The sequence below is a fragment of the Cherax quadricarinatus genome, chromosome 39, assembly GCF_038502225.1.
Source record: "Cherax quadricarinatus isolate ZL_2023a chromosome 39, ASM3850222v1, whole genome shotgun sequence".
Lineage (NCBI taxonomy): Eukaryota > Metazoa > Arthropoda > Malacostraca > Decapoda > Parastacidae > Cherax > Cherax quadricarinatus.
The window spans coordinates 25,555,942-25,583,809 of NC_091330.1; positions in this window are offsets into that span (position 1 = coordinate 25,555,942).

Here is a 27,868-nt window from a genome sequence, read left to right on the forward strand (position 1 = left end):
GAGGATGGGAGGTGAAGAGTGATGGTGGGAGGTGAGGAGTGATGGTGGGAGGTGAGGAGTGATGGTGGGAGGTGAGGAGTGATGGTGGGAGGTGAGGAGTGATGGTGGGAGGTTATGAGTGATGGTGGGAGGTGAGGAGTGATGGTGGGAGGTGAGGAGTGATGGTGGGAGGTGAGGAGTGATGGTGGGAGGTGAGGAGTGATGGTGGGAGGTGAGGAGTGATGGTGGGAGGTGAGGAGTGATGGTGGGAGGTGAGGAGTGATGGTGGGAGGTGAGGAGTGATGGTGGGAGGTGAGGAGTGATGGTTGGAGGTGAGGAGTGATGGTGATAGGTGAGGAGTGATGGTGGGAGGTGAGGAGTTATGGTGGGAGGTGAGGAGTGATGGTGGGAGGTGAAGAGTGATGGTTGGAGGTGAGGAGTGATGGTGGGAGGTGAGGAGTGATGGTGGGAGGTGAGGAGCGATGGTGGGAGGTGAGGAGTGATGGTGGGAGGTGAGGAGTGATGGTGGGAAGTGAGGAGTGATGGTGGGAGGTGAGGAGTGATGGTTGGAGGTGAGGAGTGATGGTGGGAGGTGAAGAGTGATGGTGGGAGGTGAAGAGTGATGGTGGGAGGTGAAGAGTGATGGTCTGAGGTGAGGAATGAGGGTGGGAGGTGAGGAGTGATGGTGGGAGGTGAGGAGTGATGGTGGGAGGTGAGGAGTGATGGTGGGAGGTGAGGAATGATGGTGGGAGGTGAAGAGTGATGGTGGGAGGTGAGCAGTGATGATGGGAGGTGAGGAGTGATGGTGGGAGGTGAATAGTGATGGTGGAAAGTGAAAAGTGAGGATGGGAGGTGAAGAGTGATGGTGGGAGGTGAGGAGTGATGGTGGGAGGTGAGGAGCGATGGTGGGAGGTGAGGAGTGATGGTGGGAGGTGAGGAGTGATGGTGGGAGGTTATGAGTGATGGTGGGAGGTGAGGAGTGATGGTGGGAGGTGAGGAGTGATGGTGGGAGGTGAGGAGTGATGGTGGGAGGTGAGGAGTGATGGTGGGAGGTTATGAGTGATGGTGGGAGGTGAGGAGTGATGGTGGGAGGTGAGGAGTGATGGTGGGAGGTGAGGAGTGATGGTGGGAGGTGAGGAGTGATGGTGGGAGGTGAGGAGTGATGGTGGGAGGTGAGGAGTGATGGTGGGAGGTGAGGAGTGATGGTGGGAGGTTATGAGTGATGGTGGGAGGTGAGGAGTGATGGTGGGAGGTGAGGAGTGATGGTGGGAGGTGAGGAGTGATGGTGGGAGGTGAGGAGTGATGGTGGGAGGTGAGGAGTGATGGTGGGAGGTTATGAGTGATGGTGGGAGGTGAGGAGTGATGGTGGGAGGTGAGGAGTGATGGTGGGAGGTGAGGAGTGATGGTGGGAGGTGAGGAGTGATGGTGGGAGGTGAGGAGTGATGGTGGGAGGTTATGAGTGATGGTGGGAGGTGAGGAGTGATGGTGGGAGGTGAGGAGTGATGGTGGGAGGTGAGGAGTGATGGTGGGAGGTGAGGAGTGATGGTGGGAGGTGAGGAGTGATGGTGGGAGGTGAGGAGTGATGGTGGGAGGTGAGGAGTGATGGTGGGAGGTGAGGAGTGATGGTGGGAGGTGAGGAGTGATGGTTGGAGGTGAGGAGTGATGGTGATAGGTGAGGAGTGATGGTGGGAGGTGAGGAGTGATGGTGGGAGGTGAGGAGTGATGGTGGGAGGTGAAGAGTGATGGTTGGAGGTGAGGAGTGATGGTGGGAGGTGAGGAGTGATGGTGGGAGGTGAGGAGCGATGGTGGGAGGTGAGGAGTGATGGTGGGAGGTGAGGAGTGATGGTGGGAAGTGAGGAGTGATGGTGGGAGGTGAGGAGTGATGGTGGGAGGTGAAGAGTGATGGTCTGAGGTGAGGAATGATGGTGGGAGGTGAGGAGTGATGGTGGGAGGTGAGGAGTGATGGTGGGAGGTGAGGAGTGATGGTGGGAGGTGAGGAATGATGGTGGGAGGTGAAGAGTGATGGTGGGAGGTGAGCAGTGATGATGGGAGGTGAGGAGTGATGATGGGAGGTGAATAGTGATGGTGGGAGGTGAAGAGTGATGGTGGGAGGTGAAGAGTGATGGTGGGAAGTGAAGAGTGATGGCCGGAGGTGAGGAGTGATGATGTGAGGTGAAGAGTGATGGTGGGAAGTGAAAAGTGAGGATGGGAGGTGAAGAGTGATGGTGGGAGGTGAGGAGTGATGGTGGGAGGTGAGGAGTGATGGTGGGAGGTGAGGAGTGATGGTGGGAGGTTGTGAGTGATGGTGGGAGGTGAGGAGTGATGGTGGGAGGTGAGGAGTGATGGTGGGAGGTGAGGAGTGATGGTGGGAGGTGAGGAGTGATGGTGGGAGGTGAGGAGTGATGGTGGGAGGTGAGGAGTGATGGTGGGAGGTGAGGAGTGATGGTGGGAGGTGAGGAGTGATGGTGGGAGGTGAGGAGTGATGGTTGGAGGTGAGGAGTGATGGTGATAGGTGAGGAGTGATGGTGGGAGGTGAGGAGTGATGGTGGGAGGTGAGGAGTGATGGTGGGAGGTGAAGAGTGATGGCCGGAGGTGAGGAGTGATGATGTGAGGTGAAGAGTGATGGTGGGAAGTGAAAAGTGAGGATGGGAGGTGAAGAGTGATGGTGGGAGGTGAGGAGTGATGGTGGGAGGTGAGGAGTGATGGTGGGAGGTGAGGAGTGATGGTGGGAGGTTATGAGTGATGGTGGGAGGTGAGGAGTGATGGTGGGAGGTGAGGAGTGATGGTGGGAGGTGAGGAGTGATGGTGGGAGGTGAAGAGTGATGGTGGGAAGTGAAGAGTGATGGCCGGAGGTGAGGAGTGATGATGTGAGGTGAAGAGTGATGGTGGGAAGTGAAAAGTGAGGATGGGAGGTGAAGAGTGATGGTGGGAGGTGAGGAGTGATGGTGGGAGGTGAGGAGTGATGGTGGGAGGTGAGGAGTGATGGTGGGAGGTTATGAGTGATGGTGGGAGGTGAGGAGTGATGGTGGGAGGTGAGGAGTGATGGTGGGAGGTGAGGAGTGATGGTGGGAGGTGAGGAGTGATGGTGGGAGGTGAGGAGTGATGGTGGGAGGTGAGGAGTGATGGTGGGAGGTGAGGAGTGATGGTGGGAGGTGAGGAGTGATGGTGGGAGGTGAGGAGTGATGGTTGGAGGTGAGGAGTGATGGTGATAGGTGAGGAGTGATGGTGGGAGGTGAGGAGTGATGGTGGGAGGTGAGGAGTGATGGTGGGAGGTGAAGAGTGATGGTTGGAGGTGAGGAGTGATGGTGGGAGGTGAGGAGTGATGGTGGGAGGTGAGGAGCGATGGTGGGAGGTGAGGAGTGATGGTGGGAGGTGAGGAGTGATGGTGGGAAGTGAGGAGTGATGGTGGGAGGTGAGGAGTGATGGTTGGAGGTGAGGAGTGATGGTGGGAGGTGAAGAGTGATGGTGGGAGGTGAAGAGTGATGGTGGGAGGTGAAGAGTGATGGTCTGAGGTGAGGAATGATGGTGGGAGGTGAGGAGTGATGGTGGGAGGTGAGGAGTGATGGTGGGAGGTGAGGAGTGATGGTGGGAGGTGAGGAGTGATGGTTGGAGGTGAGGAGTGATGGTGGGAGGTGAGGAGTGATGGTGGGAGGTGAGGAGTGATGGTGGGAGGTGAGGAGTGATGGTGGGAGGTGAGGAGTGATGGTGGGAGGTGAGGAGTGATGGTGGGAGGTGAGGAGTGATGGTGGGAGGTGAGGAGTGATGGTGGGAGGTGAGGAGTGATGGTTGGAGGTGAGGAGTGATGGTGGGAGGTGAGGAGTGATGGTGGGAGGTGAGGAGTGATGGTTGGAGGTGAGGAGTGATGGTGGGAGGTGAGGAGTGATGGTGGGAGGTGAGGAGTGATGGTGGGAGGTGAGGAGTGATGGTGGGAGGTGAGGAGTGATGGTGGGAGGTGAGGAGTGATGGTGGGAGGTGAGGAGTGATGGTGGGAGGTGAGGAGTGATGGTGGGAGGTGAGGAGTGATGGTGGGAGGTGAGGAGTGATGGTGGGAGGTGAGGAGTGATGGTGGGAGGTGAGGAGTGATGGTGGGAGGTGAGGAGTGATGGTGGGAGGTGAGGAGTGATGGTGGGAGGTGAGGAGTGATGGTGGGAGGTGAGGAGTGATGGTGGGAGGTGAAGAGTGATGGTGTGAGGTGAGGAGTGATGGTGGGTGGTGAGGAGTGATGGTGGGAGGTGAGGAGTGATGGTGGGAGGTAAGGAGTGATGGTGGGAGGTGAGGAGTGATGGTGGGAGGTGAGGAGTGATAAGATTCAACGAATTTTGTACAATAATTAGAAACTCGGCTGAGAAGACATTACGATGTTTCTCATCACACACATAACACCACTGTTCGTAAATCCTAAATTACTCAACACAAACTTCTAAAATACTCTATAGTATCTTCATCTTAATTTCGATTAATAACGTAAATATTCTAAGAGTTATACAAGTGTACACAGTAATGTGTCAGTATTTATTTGTTTCTGTACAATACTGGTATAAAATACCAACAGGACTAGGTATTATGTATTTTTTAAACATATGAGAAGCTTTTTCTTGAAGACGAATCGTCTGTATTGAATTGATAAAGCATCTGGCTGTTCGAAACGTCTTCAAATAAGTGACTCAAGTGATGCATATGTGTCTAATTCGTCATCTTGTTAGTAATTTATGTTAATATGTCTCAGTGACACCTTGGAATCCTTGTAGAGAGGTTATCTCCTGCACCCTACTTGTTGAAGTCTTACCCAGGTCTTGGGCATGACCTACTTTCCTTAGTGGGCTCCACCCACCGGTGACGCAGCTTCAACTGCTGCCTCTCATCTCTTTCCAGTAAATATGATTCCATCTTCTTGTCTGTGATTTAGATTTAAGTCTAAGGTATTGAACAGCAGCTGCTGGGACTGATTGCCTTCTCTTCCACTATCCTCTTCTGGTAGGACTGATTACCTCAACTTCTGCTTTCAAATATTATCTGTATTGAATTGATAAAGCCTATGGCTGGCTGAATTTCTTCAGATAAAGACAGTAAGATATCTTTGTGTGGTAGCAGCGACCTCAGCACTGTAGACTTGTAAGCTCTACGACTGTACCTAAGAATACTCACATCAACCAAGCACAGTATACCTGTCGTAAACCCTGCAACTTGACGTAACATCACTCACATCAACAAGGCACCGTACATCTGTAGTAAACCCTATTACTCTTATTATTGTTATTATTATTATTGTTATTATTATTATTATTATTATTACTCTTATTATTGTTATTATTATTATTATTATTGTTATTATTATTATTATTATTATTATTATTATTATTATTATTATTATTATTATTATTATTATTATTATTATTATTATTATTATTATTATTAATCTTCGACACGGTGAACCATCGTATATGTTGGAACGACAATACACAAGAAAAGGAATAACCTTTCATTTCCACATTATTTGCACGTATTCGCGGGAGATATATAAATTTTAAAAAAATTACTCATTAATTTTGTTGATATTTTATTCCACGATCATTTTAACTCACATTTATAACGTGAACAACGAAACTCATTATTATTATCGCACACGAGAACTACGACACCGTTTTTTTATTTAAGCCAAAAAAAAAAATGATCTCTCAAGAATAATCAATATCCAATATTTCTTATACAGCAAAGCCTTGATGGCAGGAAGTTTTTCTGGTGCCAGTTGAGGAGCCACAAAAAGTATTTGTTCTGTGTTTCCTCTTTCATAATCCTGGAGCTGCAGGAAAGTACATAAACAAAATCTCCTTCAACACAGTTCTTGACGACCTTGAGATGTTTGACCTTAGACTTGAGTGATTATGACGACGGGTCCCATTGCCATACTGTTGAGGTCTAATCATGCATGATTTGGTTGTTTTACGATTTATGGAAGTGATTTTGATCATTATCAAAGATGAACTTGAAATATACGCATCCAGTGGTGCGCAATGGTCCGACACTACTGTCCTTCCTCTTTCTGGGATTAGCAACCCTAGCAGTACCTCTTCAGGGGATTAGCAGCCCTAGCAGTGCCTCTTCAGGGGATTAGCAACACTAGCAGTACCTCTTCAGGGGATTAGCAACCCTAGCAGTGCCTCTTCAGGGGATTAGCAACACTAGCAGTACCTCTTCAGGGGATTAGCGACCATAGCAGTGCCTCTTCCTGGGGTTAGCAACCCTAGCAGTGCCTCTTCAGGGGATTAGCGACCCTAGCAGTGCCTCTTCAGGAGATTAGCAACCCTAGCAGTGCCTCTTCAGGGAATTAGCGACCCTAGCAGTGCCTATTCATGGGATTAGCGACCCTAGCAGTGCCTCTTCAGGGGATTAGCGACCCTAGCAGTGCCTCTTCAGGGGAATTAGCGACCCTAGCAGTGCCTCTTCAGGGGATTAGCGACCCTAGCAGTGCCTCTTCAGGGGATTAGCGACCCTAGCAGTGCCTCTTCAGGGGATGAGCGACCCTAGCAGTGTCTCTTCAGGGTATTAGCGATCCTAGCTGCAGAAAGTTTTCACCACAGGTTATTGTATTTCATAATTTGATGAAGTTTTAGTCTCAGAATCTGTGTTAGCCTTAAATTTGAAGCTGTGTAGTATAGAGGTTTTAAATATACTACACCAGCCTGAGTACAGTGTTTAACACCGGTCCGGTATTTCCGAGGTGGCACCTATATGAGGCTGCCTGATTGTATTTTTTCCTTTATTTCCTTTGTTTTTCTTTCAACTTTTCTATCATATTTTGCTTATAACTCCATCCAATCGGCTTTAAGTTTTCAAGACTTTTATGCGCTAACGAGGACCAAATTTATGGAACAACTGGCACATTCACGCACCCGATAACCAAAGTTATTGTACCCATTTCGTTCCTCCTGGAATAACTTTTTCAAAATTATTAGTTGCGTAACTTCAGACATTTAAAAAAGTGCCAAAATATCAACTACTGCGAAGAGTTAAATTCAAAAGTGTATGTGTAAAACAGCATGAAATTTGTATTCTCGTTAAATCACGTAAAATAATTTTCAATTGACCTCTTCTGAACGGCTTCCATTGTACGTCGCAATATCTTTGGAAAGGCCGAGTCGTTTAGATTCTCCGAGAGCTGCCAAGAAACAGCTGTACCATCATTGTATCTTGTCGTGGTGGGAGTGATCATACAGGGTCCTAGCATCAACCCCTGAAACACTGACTATCGCTGATTTGCTGAAACTCGGCATCATCCAGCACAAGCGGATAGTTGGAACTACATGAACTGCGGCTGCCAGACAGCATTCAACAGGAAGCACCAAGAGGGAACTGGCAGAATGTGAAGAGTACAGGATAAACGAAATTATAAGCTTTCATCAAAGAATGTCTTGTACAAAGAACTCGTCTCTCTGGGAGCCATCATACATGAGAATAATACCCAAGTCAGATCGACAGTTCGAAGAAATGCTTAAAACTAATGCCGTTCTGTCATTATCCTCGTTGCCGTTAACATGAGCCTACAATGAAAGGCAATCTGCTTTGAAATAAATGCTATGTGGAAAAGAGATACAACAACAGTATAATGCAGTTCTTTATTGTCAACGTTTCGCCCACGCACTGGGTCTGATCATTTCACAAATAAATCAACTTGGGAAGAAAGGATGAGTCTATGCAGGACCCGTTGTGACGTGAAGACTCAGGCGAGGTATGTTAAAACTAGTGACTGGAAGGTTCAGGTGAGGTGTGTTGAAACTAGTGACGGGAAGACTCAGGTGTGGTATGCTGAAACTAGTAACATTTCTGTCATGAATGTCACTGCCAGAAAAGTATACGTCGATTTTCCTGTCATTGTCAGAATAATCACAATTAAGCACATCTTCTCAGAGCACATGTCACCATGTCTGTTGATAAAAGATAATTGAAAACACTTCCCTCACATCTATTAAAGTAGAGGTAAGAGCTCTAAACCCGTGTGGGGTTATATAGCTCTCAGGTAATGGGTGGTAATCAGGTTCCTTTAAAGGAATGAGACATACACACGTGCACGGGCACACACGCGTGCACACTTCACATGCAACCACCCAAGTGTTTGTCGACAAGTGCCTTTGACAAAACGGTAGCTAACTTCCGACTGGGTACAAAAAAAAATAATCTGAAATTCTTGAAAGAAATGTCTGACGCTGAAGCAGAGTCTCTTATCACTTACATACCAGAGTTAGTCGCAGGCAAAATCTTTACTGAGTATGAGAATGGAATATTTATCTCAAGCACCAATCCTGGACCTGTTCTGGGACACTTATGCTGCAGATTCACTGATATCCAATCCATGATCAAAACGTGATAAAGAAGTGCAGAGACATATAGTGGTTGCAGCTGCCATTCCAAACAACTAGCAGAACTTTCTTCTTGAGGAAAATAAGACAAGGCTGTTTTTGTTCTTATTATGAGCACTTGTTAAGTTGTTTGTAAATGAGAACAAGAAGCTCGTCATCAGTGATGGAGAATTAGTCCTCAGCAAGTCAAAACTGTCAGGTCTGGCCTTGCTCACCCCTTGTACTTGTAAAGTAGCTGACAGTCTCAGGTCTGCTCTGGCTTTACTCGTAAAGTAGCTGACAGTCTCAGGTCTGCTCTGGCTTTACTCGTAAAGTAGCTGACAGTCACATCTTGTATGTATTCTATGCTGATCATTATGGTTACAATAAAGTATTGATTTGGAAAGATATCGTAGTGATGGGCGCGTCATGACCCAGGGAACGCATCCAGAAGATGAACTTTGACTGTCATATGGAACTGGTAGGAACTTTCGGTACTTGGCAGCCAAAAAAAAAAAAAATAGCATCTGGCCTAAAACCTGAGAAGACACGAACACTACCAGTGTTTCACTCCTTGATAGGATGTAACCCCATTTTATGTTTTGGTACATATGGTAGGAAAACAATCTGTGCTGTGCTGCCGGAAGTGTCAGAGGCACTGCGGAAGTTGTCCTCAGCACCAAGTGACGCACCTGAAGATGCCATGCATACCGATAAGAGGTTAATTAATCTACTCTGCGACAGAATCAGTACATGCATTGACTTTAACAAAGCACGAAGGAAACTCTTTGTGATGAAATAAACAATACGTAGCTGAATTCCCCAACGAAGGCGGCTCTGGAGGAGCATATCAAGGCAGACCATGAATGGTGAAGGCCTCTAATGGACGAGGTTACCAGATAACCCAAACCTGCAATGAGCTCGTGCAATGCAATTGCAAGAATGGCTGTGAAAAGTGTTGCAAGTGCAAGAAGGTTGGACTGAAGTGCACATCTCTCTGTCTGTGAAGGAGGGGTACTCATACAAATGATTTCCTGGCTAGTTATCTGTGAGTAGAAATGGATGTATTGCAATGGCAACTGATTTGATTGCATTTTTTTTTGTACTGAGACTAATTTTGTTGGCTGACTATATTTTATTTTTGAATAATTTTGTTACTAAAAATACTTTTAGGATATATCCGATATGTAATATAAATCCCATTACCAGGATGATAGCTGGAACTTAACCACCTGACAATTTCCTGTATTTTTTTATCAAAATATAATGAAAATCTGGTCAAATATGCTGAGCTAAAATAATTGTATAGATTATTTCGGGGGTAAATTATGAGTGCTAGGTGATATGTGATATATTCTTCATGGTACAAGACTTTCCAATCTATATAAGCGCCAGCCTCCTTGTCTGTGTTCCTGAGTCTCCACAACTACGGTGCTCTTCCCATCAACTCCAAGGCTGAGGGACTGATTACCTCATCTTTTGTATATAGTTCTACTGTCTTCAAGCTATGTCGTAGAATCTGTATTGATAAAGCCACTGGATGGCGAAACGTCTACAATACAACTACCCAGATGTTGCACATGTGTCTAATTTTCACCTTGTCGGTATTGTATACCATTCATGTACTACGTGCATACGTTGGTATACATACGGACTCGTAAAACAGTCCAGTTAACTCAACACCTTGTGACTTACATTACACAAACTTCAAGAAGAGTTTAACGTCAGCTGTCCCAACCTGGAGTTACTTTGGTTCCTCTCTGCTTGCCACTTCTGGCAAGTGATTCAGTTTTATTGATGCCATTTTGAAAAATGGCCACAATAGCTGTCCTGGGCTATATTGGCAGTGACTCACTGTTTTAATCAGCCTGCAATATACTGGCCTACGTGAGTGTGAATTTAGTGTTTTTTTTACAAAATGTACAATAGGTTTGAAGCGCCGCTCCACTGAATGGCGGATTTGTGCAGTGGTATACTATTTACAACTTCGTGTTTACAACTGTTCAGGAGCGCCCGACTACTCCACCCTTCCTACTCCACCTTTCCTACTCAGTCTTTCTACTCCACCCTTCCTAATCCAGTCTTACTACTCCAGTGTTACTGCTCCATTCTTCCTACTCCACTCTTCCTACTCTAGTCTTTCTACTACAGCCTTCCTACTCCAGTCTTACTACTCCAGTGTTACTACTCCAGCCTTCCTACTCCATCTTTCCTACTCCATTCTTCCTACTCCACCCTTCCCACTCCAGTCTTACTACTCCAGCCTTCCTACACCAGCCTTACTACTCCAGTGTTGCTACTCCAGTGTTACTGTTCCAATCTTCCTAATCCAGTCTTCCTAAAAAAGTCTTACTACTCCAGTCTTCCTACTACAGCCTTCCTAACCCAGTATTACTACTCCAGCCTTCCTACTCCACCCTTCCTACTACAGTCTTCATACTCCAGTCTTCCTACTCCAGTCTTACTACTCCAGCCTTCCTACTCCAGACTTCCTACTACAGCCTTCCTAACCCAGTATTACTACTCCAGCCTTCCAATCCACCCTTCCTACTCCAGTCTTCCTAATCCAGTCTTACTACTCCAGTCTTACTACTCCAGCTTTCCTACTCCAGTCTTGCTATTCCAGTTTCCCTACTCCAGTCTTCCTACTCCAGCCTTTCTACTCCAGTCTTCCTACTCTAGCCTTCCTACTCTAGCCTTCCTACTCCAGCCTTCCTACTCAAATCTTCCTACTCTAGTCTTCTTTCTACAGCCTTACTACTCCAGCCTTCCTACTCCAGTCTCCCTACTCCAGCCTTTCTACTCCAGCCTTCCTACTCCAGCCTTCCTACTTCAGCCTTCCTACTCCAGTCTTCCTACTCCAGCCTTCCTACTCCAGTCTTCCTACTCCAGCCTTCCTACTCCAGCCTTTCTACTCCAGCCTTCCTACTCCAGTCTTCCTACTCGAGCCTTCCTACTCCAGTCTTCCTACTCCAGCCTTCCTACTCCAGCCTTCCTACTCCAGCTTTCCTACTCCAGCCTTCCTACTCCAGCCCTCCTACTCCAGCCTTCCTAATCCAGCCTTTCTACTCCAGCCTTCCTACTCCAGCCTTCCTACTCCAGCCTTCCTACTCCAGCCTTCCTTCTCCAGCCTTTCTACTCCAGCCTTCCTACTCCAGCCTTCCTACTCCAGCCTTCCTTCTCCAGCCTTTCTACTCCAGCCTTCCTACTCCAGCCTTCCTACTCCAGCCTTTCTACTCCAGACTTCCTTCTCCAGCCTTCCTACTCCAGCCTTCCTACTCCAGCCTTTCTACTCTAGCCTTCCTACCCCAGCCTTCCTACTTCAGCCTTCCTACTCCAGCCTTCCTACTCCAGCCTTCCTACTCCAGCCTTCCTACTCCAGCCTTCCTACTCCAGCCTTCCTACTCCAGCCTTCCTACTCCAGCCTTCCTACTCCAGCCTTCCTACTCCAGCCTTCCTACTCCAGCCTTCCTACTCCATCCTTCCTACTCTAGCCTTCCTACTCCAGTCTTCCTACTCCAGTCTTCCTACTCTAGTCTTCCTACTCCAGCCTTCCTACTCCAGCCTTCCTACTCCAGCCTTCCTACTCTAGCCTTCCTACTCCAGACTTCCTACTCTAGCCTTCCTACTCTAGCCTTCCTTCTCCAGCCTTCCTGCTCCAGTATTCCTACTCCAGCCTTCCTACTCTAGCCTTCCTACTCCAGCCTTCCTAATCCAGTCTTCCTACTCCAATCTTCCTACTCCGGCCTTCTTACTCCAGCCTTCCTACTCCAGCCTTCCTACTCCAGCCTTCCTACTCCAGCCTTCCTACTCCTGCCTTCCTACTCCAGCCTTCCTACTCCAGCCTTCTTACTCCAGCTTTCCTACTCCAGCCGTCTTACTCCAGCCTTACTACTCCAGCCTTTTTACTCCAGCATTCCTACTCCAGCCTTCTTACTCCAACCTTCCTACTCCAGCCTTCTTTCTCCAGCCTTCCTACTCCAGCCTTCTTACACCAGCCTTCCTACTCCAGCCTTCCTACTCTAGCCTTCCTACTCCAGCCTTCCTACTCCAGCCTTCCTACTCTAGCCTTCCTACTCTAGCCTTCCTACTCCAGTCTTCCTACTCTAGCCTTCCTACTCCAGCCTTCCTACTCCAGTCTTCCTACTCCAGCCTTCCTACTCTAGCCTTCCTACTCCAGTCTTCCTACTCCAGTCTTTCTACTCTAGTCTTCCTACTCCACCCTTCCTACTCCAGCCTTCCTACTCGAGCCTTCCTACTCTAGCCTTCCTACTCCAGACTTCCTACTCTAGCCTTCCTACTCTAGCCTTCCTTCTCCAGCCTTCCTGCTCCAGTATTCCTACTCTAGCCTTCCTACTCCAGTCTTCCTACTCCAGTCTTCCTACTCCAGTCTTCCTACTCCAGCCTTCTTACTCCAGCCTTCCTACTCCAGTCTTCCTACTCCAGCTTTCCTACTCCAGCCTTCCTACTCCAGTCTTCCTACTCCAGCCTTCCTACTCCAGCCTTCCTACTCCAGCCTTCCTACTCCAGCCTTCCTACTTCAGTCTTCCTACTCCAGCCTTTCTACTCCAGCCTTCCTACTCCAGCCTTCCTACTCCAGCCTTCCTTCTCCAGCCTTTCTACTCCAGCCTTCCTACTCCAGCCTTCCTACTCCAGCCTTTCTACTCCAGACTTCCTTCTCCAGCCTTCCTACTCCAGCCTTCCTACTCCAGCCTTCCTACTCCATCCTTCCTACTCTAGCCTTCCTACTCCAGTCTTCCTACTCCAGTCTTCCTACTCTATTCTTCCTACTCCAGCCTTCCTACTCCAGCCTTCCTACTCCAGCCTTCCTACTCTAGCCTTCCTACTCCAGACTTCCTACTCTAGCCTTCCTACTCTAGCCTTCCTTCTCCAGCCTTCCTGCTCCAGTATTCCTACTCCAGCCTTCCTACTCTAGCCTTCCTACTCCAGCCTTCCTACTCCAGTCTTCCTACTCCAATCTTCCTACTCCGGCCTTCTTACTCCAGCCTTCCTACTCCAGCCTTCCTACTCCAGCCTTCCTACTCCAGCCTTCCTACTCCAGCCTTCCTACTCCAGCCTTCCTACTCCAGCCTTTTTACTCCAGCTTTCCTACTCCAGCCTTCTTACTCCAGCCTTACTACTCCAGCCTTTTTACTCCAGCATTCCTACTCCAGCCTTCTTACTCCAACCTTCCTACTCCAGCCTTCTTTCTCCAGCCTTCCTACTCCAGCCTTCTTACTCCAGCCTTCCTACTCCAGCCTTCCTACTCTAGCCTTCCTACTCCAGCCTTCCTACTCCAGTCTTCCTTCTCCAGCCTTCCTACTCCAGCCTTCCTACTCTAGCCTTCCTACTCCAGTCTTCCTACTCCAGTCTTCCTACTCTAGTCTTCCTACTCCACCCTTCCTACTCCAGCCTTCCTACTCGAGCCTTCCTACTCTAGCCTTCCTACTCCAGACTTCCTACTCTAGCCTTCCTACTCTAGCCTTCCTTCTCCAGCCTTCCTGCTCCAGTATTCCTACTCCAGCCTTCCTACTCTAGCCTTCCTACTCCAGTCTTCCTACTCCAGTCTTCCTACTCCAGTCTTCCTACTCCAGCCTTCTTACTCCAGCCTTCCTACTCAAGCCTTCCTACTCCAGCCTTCCTACTCCAGCCTTCCTACTCCAGCCTTCCTACTCCAGCCTTCCTACTCCAGCCTTCTTACTCCAGCCTTCTTACTCCAGCCTTCTTACTCCAGCCTTCCTACTCCAGTCTTCCTACTCCAGCCTTCCTACTCCAGCCTTCCTACTCCAGTCTTCCTACTCCAGCCTTCCTACTCCAGCCTTCCTACTCCAGCCTTCCTACTCCAGCCTTCCTACTTCAGTCTTCCTACTCCAGCCTTTCTACTCCAGCCTTCCTACTCCAGCCTTCCTACTCCAGCCTTCCTTCTCCAGCCTTTCTACTCCAGCCTTCCTACTCCAGCCTTCCTACTCCAGCCTTTCTACTCCAGACTTCCTTCTCCAGCCTTCCTACTCCAGCCTTCCTACTCCAGCCTTTCTACTCTAGCCTTCCTTCTCCAGCCTTCCTACTCCAGCCTTCCTACTCCAGCCTTCCTACTCCTGCCTTCCTACTCCAGCCTTCCTTCTCCAGCCTTTCTACTCCAGCCTTCCTACTCAAGCCTTCCTACTCCAGACTTCCTTCTCCAGTCTTCCTACTCCAGCCTTCCTACTCCGGCCTTCCTACTCCAGTCTTCCTACTCCAGCCATCCTACTCCAGCCTTCCTACTCCAGCCTTCCTACTCCATCCTTCCTACTCCAGTCTTCCTACTCCAGCCTTTCTACTCCAGCCTTCCTACTCCAGCCTTCCTACTCCAGCCTTCCTACTCCAGCCTTTCTACTCCAGCCTTCCTACTCCAGTCTTCCTACTCGAGCCTTTCTACTCCAGACTTCCTTCTCCAGCCTTCCTACTCCAGCCTTCCTACTCCAGCCTTTCTACTCTAGCCTTCCTTCTCCAGCCTTCCTACTCCAGCCTTCCTACTCCAGCCTTCCTACTCCAGCCTTCCTTCTCCAGCCTTTCTACTCCAGCCTTCCTTCTCCAGCCTTCCTACTCCAGCCTTCCTACTCCAGCCTTTCTACTCTAGCCTTCCTTCTCCAGCCTTCCTACTCCAGCCTTTCTACTCTAGCCTTCCTTCTCCAGCCTTCCTACTCCAGCCTTCCTACTCCAGTCTTCCTACTCCAGCCTTCCTTCTCCAGCCTTTCTACTCCAGCCTTCCTTCTCCAGCCTTCCTACTCCAGCCTTCCTACTCCAGCTTTTCTACTCTAGCCTTCCTTCTCCAGCCTTCCTACTCCAGCCTTTCTACTCTAGCCTTCCTTCTCCAGCCTTCCTACTCCAGCCTTCCTACTCCAGCCTTCCTACTCCAGCCTTCCTACTCCAGCCTTCCTACTCCAGCCTTCCTACTTTGCCTTGAACACGGTCAATGAAAGGCCAAATAAATGTAAACAAATTGTCAGGAAGATATTTGCAATATTGTACAAGCATACGTCATTGTCAAGTGTAGCAGATCCACACTGTGAACAATGAGCTCTCATGGAAACTATTTAAAATATACTGTTTTGTGTGTGCGAGAGAGAGAGAGAGAGAGAGAGAGAGAGAGAGAGAGAGAGAGAGAGAGAGAGAGAGAGAGAGAGAGAGAGAGAGAGAGAGAGAGAGAGAGAGAGAGAGAGAGAGAGAGAGAGAGAGAGAAAGAGAGAGAGGGAGAGAGAGAGAGAGAAAGAGAGAAAGAGAGAGAGCGAGAATTGTTCTAATTGTACTCTGACATTTGCTTATGCAAGAGAGGAAATGCCAGCTGCTCTCAGGTACATCAATCACTAGTTTATAGTTATATCAATCTGCGTAAAACGATGGCAGGTTATATTATATTGTCCAAATTTCCCTTCCAACTCCGTCTTTTTACTCTGTCTACTTACAGTTAGATTTATTATGGCATACAAATTCTTCCCTTTCTCTCTCTTTCCTCTGTCTCTTATGTTTAATTTCTCTTACCCTCTCTCTGGGATGATAGAGATATCTTCATAAAAAATCCATTTCTCCTGTGCATGGATTGGCTATCCTGGGAGATGACAGTAACAGTGACAGTAACTCCAGCTCTACTGGAACGGACTCCTTAAGTTATCGTAGCAGATGAGCCTTTACTGGAATGCTTCACAGAATTTTCATCGCCTTAGTGAAGTCTCACAGCTTAAGCTGTCGGTTTCCAACCCTTTTTATGATCCTCATCTTGTGTCATGGAATATGACAGCGGTAAAACAGTTAGCTTTTGTTCCTGTTGTGTCATTGCCACATTGAATAGCGCAGAACACTGCTATTGTATCAAATTATGCTAAATACAATAAATAAAATCAACCCAGAATCCCATGCCTATGCCGATAATCGTACTTAATCATTTATTATAGTTATGGCTGAGAGGAGATGCCTGCAGTTCTCAGGTATATTGCTCACCAGCTGCCACCAATATTGCTCACCAGCTGCCACCAATATTGCTCACCAGCTGCCACCAATATTGCTCACCAGCTGCCACCAACAGCATCCTGGGGAAACTATGATAGGTTACATTTGTTTCTTAGAATATACTTATGGCGATGGTCTGTTGTGATCATGAACCTGGAGATGAGGTCGATATCTTAGGAGTGAAATTTGATTCCAATATATCTATGAAGAATCATAAGGCAAATCCTGCAAGCAAAGAGGTTAATAACACCAAAGTGTACTTGGCATCTTCTTGACAGCAGATGCCTTAAGACTCTGAAAGAGGCTCATTTGCACGCTCACCTTGAATGTGATCAACTTCCTTGGACTGCCTAGATCCATCTCATTTGAGACTTCTGGACAGAATAAAGAATCGTGCTAGACAATTCAATTCTCAATTGAATCTTGTTTCCTTTCATCTGTCATCTCAGCAGCGCCTTCAACATCAGAGAGAGCAGTTGCCAGTTTTACTGTTATGTCAGTGTTATCAAAGTACCATACTGGGTTCTATTTTATGGTCAGCGAGAAGACAGCTTTCATTCCAAAAGACAGGTAACAAAGAGTATTCAGGACCCTAGGTAGGAGATTAAAAATATTTTATTTCGCCATATATTTCTTACTAACACTTATATTTAAATCTTAATTTTGTGGATTATTCCTCTCACTTTCAAAGTTACTTATACTTATAGCCACTTGACAGATAATGTTGAGAAAGCTTTCAAACAAGCTGAGGTAGATAACAGCTCTCGTCTCGTACAATAAGGTAGTATATCTTAGCTTCCTGTGTAACACTACTGAATGAAATGTTAGAGAGAGAGAGAGAGAGAGAGAGAGAGAGAGAGAGAGAGAGTGAGAGAGAGAACCATGTCGTAAATCTTGCAAACAAGGCAGCCAGGAAGCTTAAAGCACTTCGCCGTATGTCGCATCTTCTTGACAGTAGGGGTTGCAAGATTCTGTACGAGGCACAAGTACGCTCACACCTTGAGTGTGCTCCACTTTCTTGGTTTGCCTGCCCCCCCCCCTCTCATCTGCGACTGCTTGATAGAGTAGAGAACAGAGCAAGACGACTTATCTCTCGCCTGGACCCATCCTGGATAGACCTGTCATTTCAGCAGAGCCTTCAACACAGGAGGGATGTGGGTGGCCTTACTGTTATGTACAAGGCCAATATTGTCAAAGTACCACACTTGGATCCACTTCGAGGACAGCGAGAAACAAGCTTTTATGCCACAAGACGGGCAGAAAGCAGCAACTTCACTCTGGCTGTACCCTTCTCCAGAACATCACTCCATCTGAGATCATATATACCCAGAATGACTCGAGTATGGAACACATTCGTACAGCATAATGATGTCAACGAGATAAAGTCAGCTGATCAAATGAAAATGCTGGCCCACAGATGGCTCCAACTTCATCCTGTTCCCTACTTGTATGTCTCATAACAATAAAAATGTTTTCAAATGAGCTGATGTAGGTAACAGCTCTTAGCTTGCCAATAAAGCTAGGAATCCTTAACCTGTAAATAGTTTGTCAATAAAGCTAGGGATTCTTATCCTAACCTTGTCAAAACCTTGCCCTAGATTGTGCAGATTTTGGGAATCCAGGTGATTTGCAATCCTGCTTCTTAGCACTCTTTCAAAGATTTTTATGAAGTGGGACGTCAGAGCTATTGGTCTATAGTTCTTAGCTAATGCTTTGCTGCCACCTTTATGGAGTGGGGCTATATCCGTTGTTTTAAGTGACTGTGGAATTTCACACATGTCCAAACTCCTCCTCCATAGTGTACTTAGGGCACGCGAGAAGGGTTTCTTGCAGTTTTTAATGAAAACAGAGTTCCACGAGTCTGGGCCCGGGGCTGAGTGCATGGGCATGTTGTCAATGGCTTTTTCGAAATCTATCGGAGTTAAGGTAATGTCGGAAATCTGGCATACATTTATGGAGTTTTGAGGCTCATTCATGAAGAAATCATTTGGGTCGTCGATCCTCAGACTGATTAGTGGTTCACTAAACACAGAGTCGTACTGGGATTTCAATATTTCACTCATTTCCTTGTTGTCATCTGTGTAAGTCCCATCCTGTCTGAGTAAGGGCCCGATACTAGATGTGGTATTTGCTTTGTTTTTGGCTTATGAAAAGAAATATTTTTAATTTCTTTCAATTTCACTAATAGCTTTAAGCACCTCCTGTCTCTCCTGGTTCCTGTAAGAGTCATTTAACTTAAGTTCAATAGTTTCCACTTCCCTGGTCAGCGCCTCCTTTCGTGTATCAGATATTCTAGCACTCCTGAGGAGCTTAGTGACTCTTCGTCGTCTTCTGTAGAGGGAGCGTCTTTCTCTCTCCAGTTTGCTCCTGCTCTTCTTCTTTCTTAGGGGAATATGCCTAGAACATGCTTCAGCTGCCAGGAAGTTGATCCTTTCAAGGCACTGGTTTGGATCCATGTCATTTAAGACATCTTCCCAACATGTTTCGTTTAGGACATGGTTTACCTGGTCCCAGTTGATGTTCTTGTTGTTAAAGTTGTATTTTATGAAGACACCTTCACAGGTACATGCATTCTGCTGATCAGGACCCCTATGCATGTACGTCTGGACTTCGATTAGGTTGTGATTGGAATTAGTTGTTTTTGATATTCTTATGTCTCTTATCAGGTCCTCATTATTTGTGAAGATAAGGTCAAGTGTGTTTTCTAGTCTTGTTGGCTCCACTATCTGCTGGCTTACGGTGTGACCTTTCATCTGCGCTGCCTCCGGGGATTGTTTCAGTTATAACATTATTTGCTACATTCTTCCATTTTATATGCCTTAGGTTGAAATCACCAAGCAGTAATATATTTGGGGATGGAGCTGGAAGGTTTTCCAGACAGTAATCAGTTTTCAGTATGATGTAAGTATGATGGTGATAGTAGAGTGTAGGGAGACACTAGTGCTCTCTGGTTGTCAGTGTGATAGTGATAGTAGAGTGTAGGGAGGCACTAGTGCTCTGTGGTTGTCAGTGTGATGGTGATAGTAGAGTGTAGGGAGACACTAGTGCTCTCTGGGTGTCAGTGTGATGGTGATAGTAGAGTGTAGGGAGACACAAGTGCTCTCTGGGTATCAGTGTGATGGTAATAGTAGAGTGTAGGGAGACGCTAGTGTTCTCTGGATATCTGTGTGATAGTGATAGAGTGTACTCACCTACTTGCACTCACCTAATTGTAGTTGCATGAGTCGAGACTCAGCTCCTGGCCCCGCCTCTTCACTGACCGCTACTGGGTCCTACCTCTCCCTGCTCCATGAGCTTTATCATACCTCGTCTGAAAACTATGTATGGTTACTGCAACTACATCGCTTGCCAGACTTTTCCACTTTCTAACAACTCTGTGGCTGAAGAAATACTTCCTGACATCCCTTTGACTCATCTGAGTCTTCAGCTCCAATTGTGACCCCTTGTTTCTGTGTTCTATCTCTGGAACATCCTGTCTCTGTCCACCTTGTCTATTCCACGCAATATTTTGTAAGTCGTTATCATGTCTCCCCTGACCCTCCTGTCATCCAGTGTCGTCAGACCGATTTCTCTTAACCTCTCTTCGCAGGACATTCCCCTTAGCTCTGTGGGGAGATACTAGTGCTCCCCGTGTGTCAGTGTGATGGTGGGTGATAGTTGAGTGTGGGGAGACACTGGTGTCTCTCAGGTTGTCAGTGTGATGAGATACTTGTCTCTCCGGTGAGACAGAAATGATGACACACTCTGAGTAGAGTCGTGTGGCCGGGTACCCACGCTCACTATACTTCACCAATAATGAGGACGGACTCCTCTTGCCTTCAAGCACACATTTCTGGGACATACTCTATATATTCTTTACATATGATTTGTGTGTGTGTGTGTGTGTGTGTGTGTGTGTGTGTGTGTGTGTGTGTGTGTGTGTGTGTGTGTGTGTGTGTGTGTGTGTGTGTGTGTGTGTGTGTGTGTGTGTGTGTGTGTGTGTGTGTGTGTGTGTGTGTGTGTGTGTGTGTGTGTGTGTGTGTGTGTGTGTGTGTGTGTGTGTGTGTGTGTGTGTGTGTGTGTGTGTGTGTATATATGTGTGTGTGTGTGTGTGTGTGTGTGTGTGTGTGTGTGTGTGTGTGTATGTGTGTGTGTGTGTGTGTGTGGATATGTGTGTGTGTGTGTATGTGTGTGTGTGTGTGTATGTGTGTGTGTGTGTATGTGTGTGTGTGTACTCACCTAGTTGTACTCACCTAGTTGAGGTTGCGGGGGTCGAGTCCGAGCTCCTGGCCCCGCCTCTTCACTGATCGCTACTAGGTCACTCTCCCTGAGCCGTGAGCTTTATCATACCTCTGCTTAAAGCTATGTATGGATCCTGCCTCCACTACATCGCTTCCCAAACTATTCCACTTACTGACTACTCTGTGGCTGAAGAAATACTTCCTAACATCCCTGTGATTCATCTGTGTCTTCAGCTTCCAACTGTGTCCCCTTGTTACTGTGTCCAATCTCTGGAACATCCTGTCTTTGTCCACCTTGTCAATTCCTCTCAGTATTTTGTATGTCGTTATCATGTCCCCCCTATCTCTCCTGTCCTCCAGTGTCGTCAGGTTGATTTCCCTTAACCTCTCCTCGTAGGACATACCTCTTAGCTCTGGGACTAGTCTTGTTGCAAACCTTTGCACTTTCTCTAGTTTCTTCACGTGCTTGGCTAGGTGTGGGTTCCAAACTGGTGCCGCATACTCCAATATGGGCCTAACATACACGGTGTACAGGGTCCTGAATGATTCCTTATTAAGATGTCGGAATGCTGTTCTGAGGTTTGCTAGGCGCCCATATGCTGCAGCAGTTATTTGGTTGATATGCGCTTCAGGAGATGTGCCTGGTGTTATACTCACCCCAAGATCTTTTTCCTTGAGTGAGGTTTGTAGTCTCTGACCCCCTAGACTGTACTCCGTCTGCGGCCTTCTTTGCCCTTCCCCAATCTTCATGACTTTGCACTTGGTGGGATTGAACTCCAGGAGCCAATTGCTGGACCAGGTCTGCAGCCTGTCCAGATCCCTTTGTAGTTCTGCCTGGTCTTCGATCGAGTGAATATTCTCATCAACTTCACGTCATCTGCAAACAGGGACACCTCAGAGTCTATTCCTTCCGTCATGTCGTTCACAAATACCAGAAACAGCACTGGTCCTAGGACTGACCCCTGCGGGACCCCGCTGGTCACAGGTGCCCACTCTGACACCTCGCCACGTACCATGACTCGCTGCTGTCTTCCTGACAAGTATTCCCTGATCCATTGTAGTGCCTTCCCTGTTATCCCTGCTTGGTCCTCCAGTTTTTGCACCAATCTCTTGTGTGGAACTGTGTCAAACGCCTTCTTGCAGTCCAAGAAAATGCAATCCACCCACCCCTCTCTCTCTTGTCTTACTGCTGTCACCATGTCATAGAACTCCAGTAGGTTTGTGACACAGGATTTCCCGTCCCTGAAACCATGTTGGCTGCTGTTGATGAGATCATTCCTTTCTAGGTGTTCCACCACTCTTCTCCTGATAATCTTCTCCGTGATTTTGCATACTATACATGTCAGTGACACTGGTCTGTAGTTTAATGCTTCATGTCTGTCTCCTTTTTTAAAGATTGGGACTACATTTGCTGTCTTCCATGCCTCAGGCAATCTCCCTGTTTCGATAGATGTATTGAATATTGTTGTTAGGGGTACACATAGCGCCTCTGCTCCCTCTCTCAATACCCATGGGGAGATGTTATCTGGCCCCATTGCCTTTGAGGTATCTAGCTCACTCAGAAGCCTCTTCACTTCTTCCTCGGTTGTGTGCACTGTGTCCAGCACTTGGTGGTGTGCCCCACCTCTCCGTCTTTCTGGAGTCCCTTCTGTCTCCTCTGTGAATACTTCTTTGAATCTCTTGTTGAGTTCTTCACATACTTCACGGTCATTTCTTGTTGTCTCTCCTCCTTCCTTCCTTAGCCTGATTACCTGGTCCTTGACTGTTGTTTTCCTCCTGATGTGGCTGTACAACAGTTTCGGGTCAGATTTGGCTTTCGCTGCTATGTCATTTTCATATTGTCTTTGGGCCTCCCTTCTTATCTGTGCATATTCGTTTCTGGCTCTACGACTGTTCTCCTTATTCTCCTGGGTCCTTTGCCTTCTATATTTCTTCCATTCCCTAGCACACTTGGTTTTTGCCTCCCTGCACCTTTGGGTAAACCATGGGCTCATCCTGGCTTTTTCATTAATCCTGTTACCCTTGGGTACAAACCTCTCCTCAGCCTCCTTGCATTTTGTTGCTACATATTCCATCATCTCATTAACTGGCTTCCCTGCCAGTTCTCTGTCCCACTGAACCCCGTTCAGGTAGTTCCTCATTCCTGTGTAGTCCCCTTTCTTGTAGTTTGGCTTCATTCGTCCTGGCCTTCCTGCTTCTCCCTCCACTTGTAGCTCTACTGTGTATTCGAAGCTTAAAACCACATGGTCACTGGCCCCAAGGGGTCTTTCATATGTGATGTCCTCGATATCTGCACTACTGAAGGTGAATACTAAGTCCAGCCTTGCTGGTTCATCCTCTCCTCTCTCTCTTGTAGTGTCCCTTACGTGTTGGCACATGAATTTCTCCAGTACCACCTCCATCATCTTAGCCCTCCATGTATCTTGGCCCCCATGTGGGTCCAAGTTCTCCCAATCGATCTCCTTGTGGTTAAAGTCACCCATGATCAGGAGCTTTGCCCTGCATGCATGAGCTCTTCTGGCCACTCTAGCCAGTGTGTCAACCATCGCTCTATTGCTCTCGTCGTGTGTGTGTGTGTGTGTGTGTGTGTGTGTGTGTGTATGTGCGTGTGTGTGTGTGTGTGTGTGTGTGTGTGTGTATGTGTGTGTGTGTGTGTGTGTGTGTGTGTGTATGTGTGTGTGTGTGTGTGTGTGTGTGTGTGTGTGTGTGTGTGTATATGTGTGTGTGTGTGTGTGTGTGTGTGTACTCACCTAGTTGAGGTTGCAGGGGTCGAGTCCAAGCTCCTGGCCCCGCCTCTTCACTGGTCGCTACTAGGTCACTCCCCCTGAACCGTGAGCTTTATCATACCTCTGCTTAAAGCTATGTATGGATCCTGCCTCCACTACATCGCTTCCCAAACTATTCCACTTGCTGACTACTCAGTGGCTGAAGAAATACTTCCTAACATCCCTGTGATTCATCTGTCTTCAACTTCCAACTGTGTCCCCTTGTTGCTGTGTCCCATCTCTGAAACATCCTGTCTTTGTTCACCTTGTCAATTCCTCTCAGTATTTTGTATGTCGTTATCATGTCCCCCCTATCTCTCCTGTCCTCCAGTGTCGTCAGGTTGATATCCCTTAACCTCTCCTCATAGGACATACCTCTTAGCTCTGGAACTAGTCTTGTTGCAAACCTTTGCACTTTCTCTAGTTTCTTTACGTGCTTGGCTAGGTGTGGGTTCCAAACTGGTGCCGCATACTCCAATATGGGCCTAACGTACACGGTGTACAGGGTCCTGAACGATTCCTTATTAAGATGTCGGAATGCTGTTCTGAGGTTTGCTAGGCGCCCATATGCTGCAGCAGTTATTTGGTTGATGTGCTCTTCAGATGTGCCTGGTGTTATACTCACCCCAAGATCTTTTTCCTTGAGTGAAGTTTGTAGTCTCTGGCCCCCTAGACTGTACTCCGTCTGCGGTCTTCTTTGCCCATCCCCAATCTTCATGACTTTGGACTTAGTGGGGTTGAACTCCAGGAGCCAATTGCTGGACCAGGTCTGCAGCCTGTCCAGATCCCTTTGTAGTTCTGCCTGGTCTTCGATCGAATGAATTCTTCTCATCAACTTCACGTCATCTGCAAACAGGGACACTTCGGAGTCTATTCCTTCCGTCATGTCGTTCACAATTACCAGAAACAGCACTAGTCCTAGGACTGACCCCTGTGGGACCCCGCTGGTCACAGGTGCCCACTCTGACACCTCGCCACGTACCATGACTCGCTGCTGTCTTCCTGACAAGTATTCCCTGATCCATTGTAGTGCCTTCCCTGTTATCCCTGCTTGGTCCTCCAGTTTTTGCACCAATCTCTTGTGTGGAACTGTGTCAAACGCCTTCTTGCAGTCCAAGAAAATGCAATCCACCCACCCCTCTCTCTCTTGTCTTACTGCTGTCACCATGCCATAGAACTCCAATAGGTTTGTGACACAGGATTTCCCATCCCTGAAACCATGTTGGCTGCTGTTGATGAGATCATTCCTTTCTAGGTGTTCCACCACTCTTCTCCTGATAATCTTCTCCATGACTTTGCATACTATACATGTCAGTGACACTAGTCTGTAGTTTAGTGCTTCATGTCTGCCTCCCTTTTTAAAGATTGGGACTACATTTGCTGTCTTCCATGTGTGTGTGTGTGTGAGTGTGTATGTGTGTGTGTGTGTGTGTGTACTCACCTATTTGTACTCACCTATTTGTGGTTGCAGGGGTCGATTCATAGCTCCTGGCCCCGCCTCTTCACTGATTGCTACTAGGTCCTCTCTCTCCCTGCTCCATGAGCTTTATCATACCTCGCCTTAAAACTATGTATGGTTCCCGCCTCCACTACTTCACTTTCTAGACTATTCCACGACTTGACTACTCTATGACTGAAGAAATACTTCCTAACATCCCTTTGATTCATCTGAGTCTTCAACTTCCAATTGTGACCTCTTGTGTCTGTGTCCCATCTCTGGAACATCCTGTCTTTGTCCACCGTGTCTATTCTGTGCAGTATTTTATATGTCGTTATCATGTCTCCCCTGACCCTCCTGGCCTCCAGTGTCGTCAGGCCGATTTCCCTCAACCTTTCTTCGTACGACAATCCCCGTAGCTCTGGGACTAGTCTTGTTGCAAACCTTTGCACTTTCTCTAATTTCTTGACGTGCTTGACTAGGTGTGGATTCCAAACTGGTGCTGCATACTCCAGTATGGGCCTGACGTAAATGGTATACAGTGTCTTGAACGACTCCTTATTGAGGTATCGGAACGCTATCCGTAGGTTTGCCAGGCGCCCGTATGCTGCAGCAGTTATCTGATTTATGTGCGCCTCAGGAGATATGCTCGGTGTTATACTCACCCCCAGATCTTTTTCCTTGAGTGAGGTTTGCAGTCTTTGGCCATCTACACTATATTGTGTCTGCAGTCTTCTTTGCCTTTCCCCAATCTTCATGACTTTGCATTTGGCAGGGTTAAACTCAAGGAGCCAGTTTCTGGACCAGGCTTGTAGCCTGTCCAGGTCTCTTTGTAGTCCTGCCTGATCCTCATCCGATTTGATTCTTCTCATTAACTTCACATCATCTGCAAACAAGGACACTTCTGAGTCTATCCCTTCCGTTATGTCGTTCACATATACCAAGAACAGCACAGGTCCTAGGACTGACCCCTGTGGAACCCCGCTTGTCACAAGCGCCCACTCTGACACCTCGTCACGTACCATGACTCGTTGTTGCCTCCCTGTCAGATATTCTCTGATCCATTGCAGTGCCTTTCCTGTTATGTGTGCCTGATCTTCTAGCTTTTTCAGTAACCTCTTGTGAGGAACTGTGTGTGTGTGTGTGTGTGTGTGTGTGTGTGTGTGTGTGTGTGTGTGTGTGTACTCACCTATTTGTGATTGCAGGGGTCGAGTCTTAGCTCCTGGCCCCGTGTGTGTGTGTGTGTGTGTGTGTGCTTTGTTGTGTGCGGGCATACTTGCCTGTGTATGCGTGCTTGTCTCTGTGCATGCGTGCTTTCCTGTGTGTGCGTGCTTGCATGTGTGTGTGTGTGCTTGCCTGTGTGTGCGTGCTTGCATGTGTGTGCGTGCTTGCCTGTGTGTGCGTGCTTGGCTGTGTATGTGTGCTTGTGTATGCGTACTTACATGTGTGTGGGTGCTTTCCTGCTTGTGTGTGCGTGCTTGTGTATGCGTGCTTGCTTGTGTGTGAGTGTTTGCTTGTGTGTGGGTGCTTGCCTGTGTGTGGGTGCTTGCCTGTGTGTGGGTGCTTGCCTGTGTTTGCGTACTTGCCTGTGTGTGCGTGTTTGCTTGCGTGGGCGTACTTGCATGTGCATGCGTGCTTGCCTGCGTGTGCGTGCTTGAATGTGTGTGCCTCCTTCCACCCTCTTATCCAGTCTTTCATTAACTAAAATTGTGTTACTCGCACCACCTTGCTCTTTTCTAAATTCATTTATAATTTCCATCTTTTACACACCCTCTTCGTCCACCAACCTTTGCAACTTCTCTTCAGAATCTGCCAGAAGCACAGTGTCATCAGCTTAAAGCAACTGTGACAACTTCCACTTTGTATTAGATTCTTCTTATGTTCATCTTTATTCTCGCACATCTCCTAAACACTCTAGAATTCCTTTCTTCCACAATCACATTTATAAATGTGTTAAACAGTCATGGTGACATTATGGATTTCTATCATAGACGTACTTTTACTGGGAAATAATTTCCCTCTCTCCTACATACCTTAACTATTAAATGCTTTAAGTAACCTATTCCATATATTTGCAATATCTGCCACATCGCTCTCCAATCCACTCTTCAATGCGCCTTTTCTGAATCCATAAATGCAACTAAAATTTCTTTACTTTTATCTAAATATTTTTTACTTATATGCTTCGGTGTAAACAGTCTACACATTCCCTAATCTTCGTAAAGCTTCCTTTTTCATGTACTATCCTGCTCCACATCTTACCATTAATTCATTCAATAATTACTCGACCATACGTTTTACCTGGTATACTCAACAGTCATATTCTCCTATCCTTGTAATTCTTACACTCTCTTCTATCTCTGCCAGTTCTTTAGTACCTTCCACCATTTCAAAAAATTTATTGAACAAATGTAGCAACTACTCCTAAAAGATGTTATATCTTCCTGGCCAATTCACAAAATCACTGCCTTCCTTTCCTCATCAGCATTTAACAGTTCCTCAAGATATTCTCTCCATCTTTCCAGTACCTTCACCTTCACATCTATTAAATCTCCAGTTTTTTTTAACTGTTAAATCCATTCATTCTTTAGGTTTCCTCATCTTATTAATCTCCATCAAAAATTTCTTATTTTATTTTCAGCAAAATTTGTTAACAAAACCTCATTCACTCTTACATTTACTTTCCTTTTACATTCCCTCACCACTTTCTTAACCTCTCTCTAACTCCCCATATACTCCACCCTCTGTACATCATTTCTACATCGTAAAAAACACTCATTTGTTAACTTTTTCTCCCTTACCATTCATTTTACCTTGTCGTTCCACCAGTCGTTCCTCTTCCCTCCTGCACTCACGCTCCTATATTCACAAATTTCTGCTGTATACTTTAACACTGCATTTTTAAATCTATCCTATACTTCCTCAACCTCCTTCCCAATACCTATACTCTCACTAGCCCATCTTTCTCCCAACAATCCCTTATATCTCACCCTAATTGCCTTTTTCTCCTCCTCGAATCTATAAACTTTCAATTCTCTCGTATTTATTGATGACATTCTCTTTGTAACCCTCCAACTTTTACTCACACTGTAGCTACAACTAAATAATAATTTGATATATCTGTTGCCCATCAATAAACATGCGCATCCA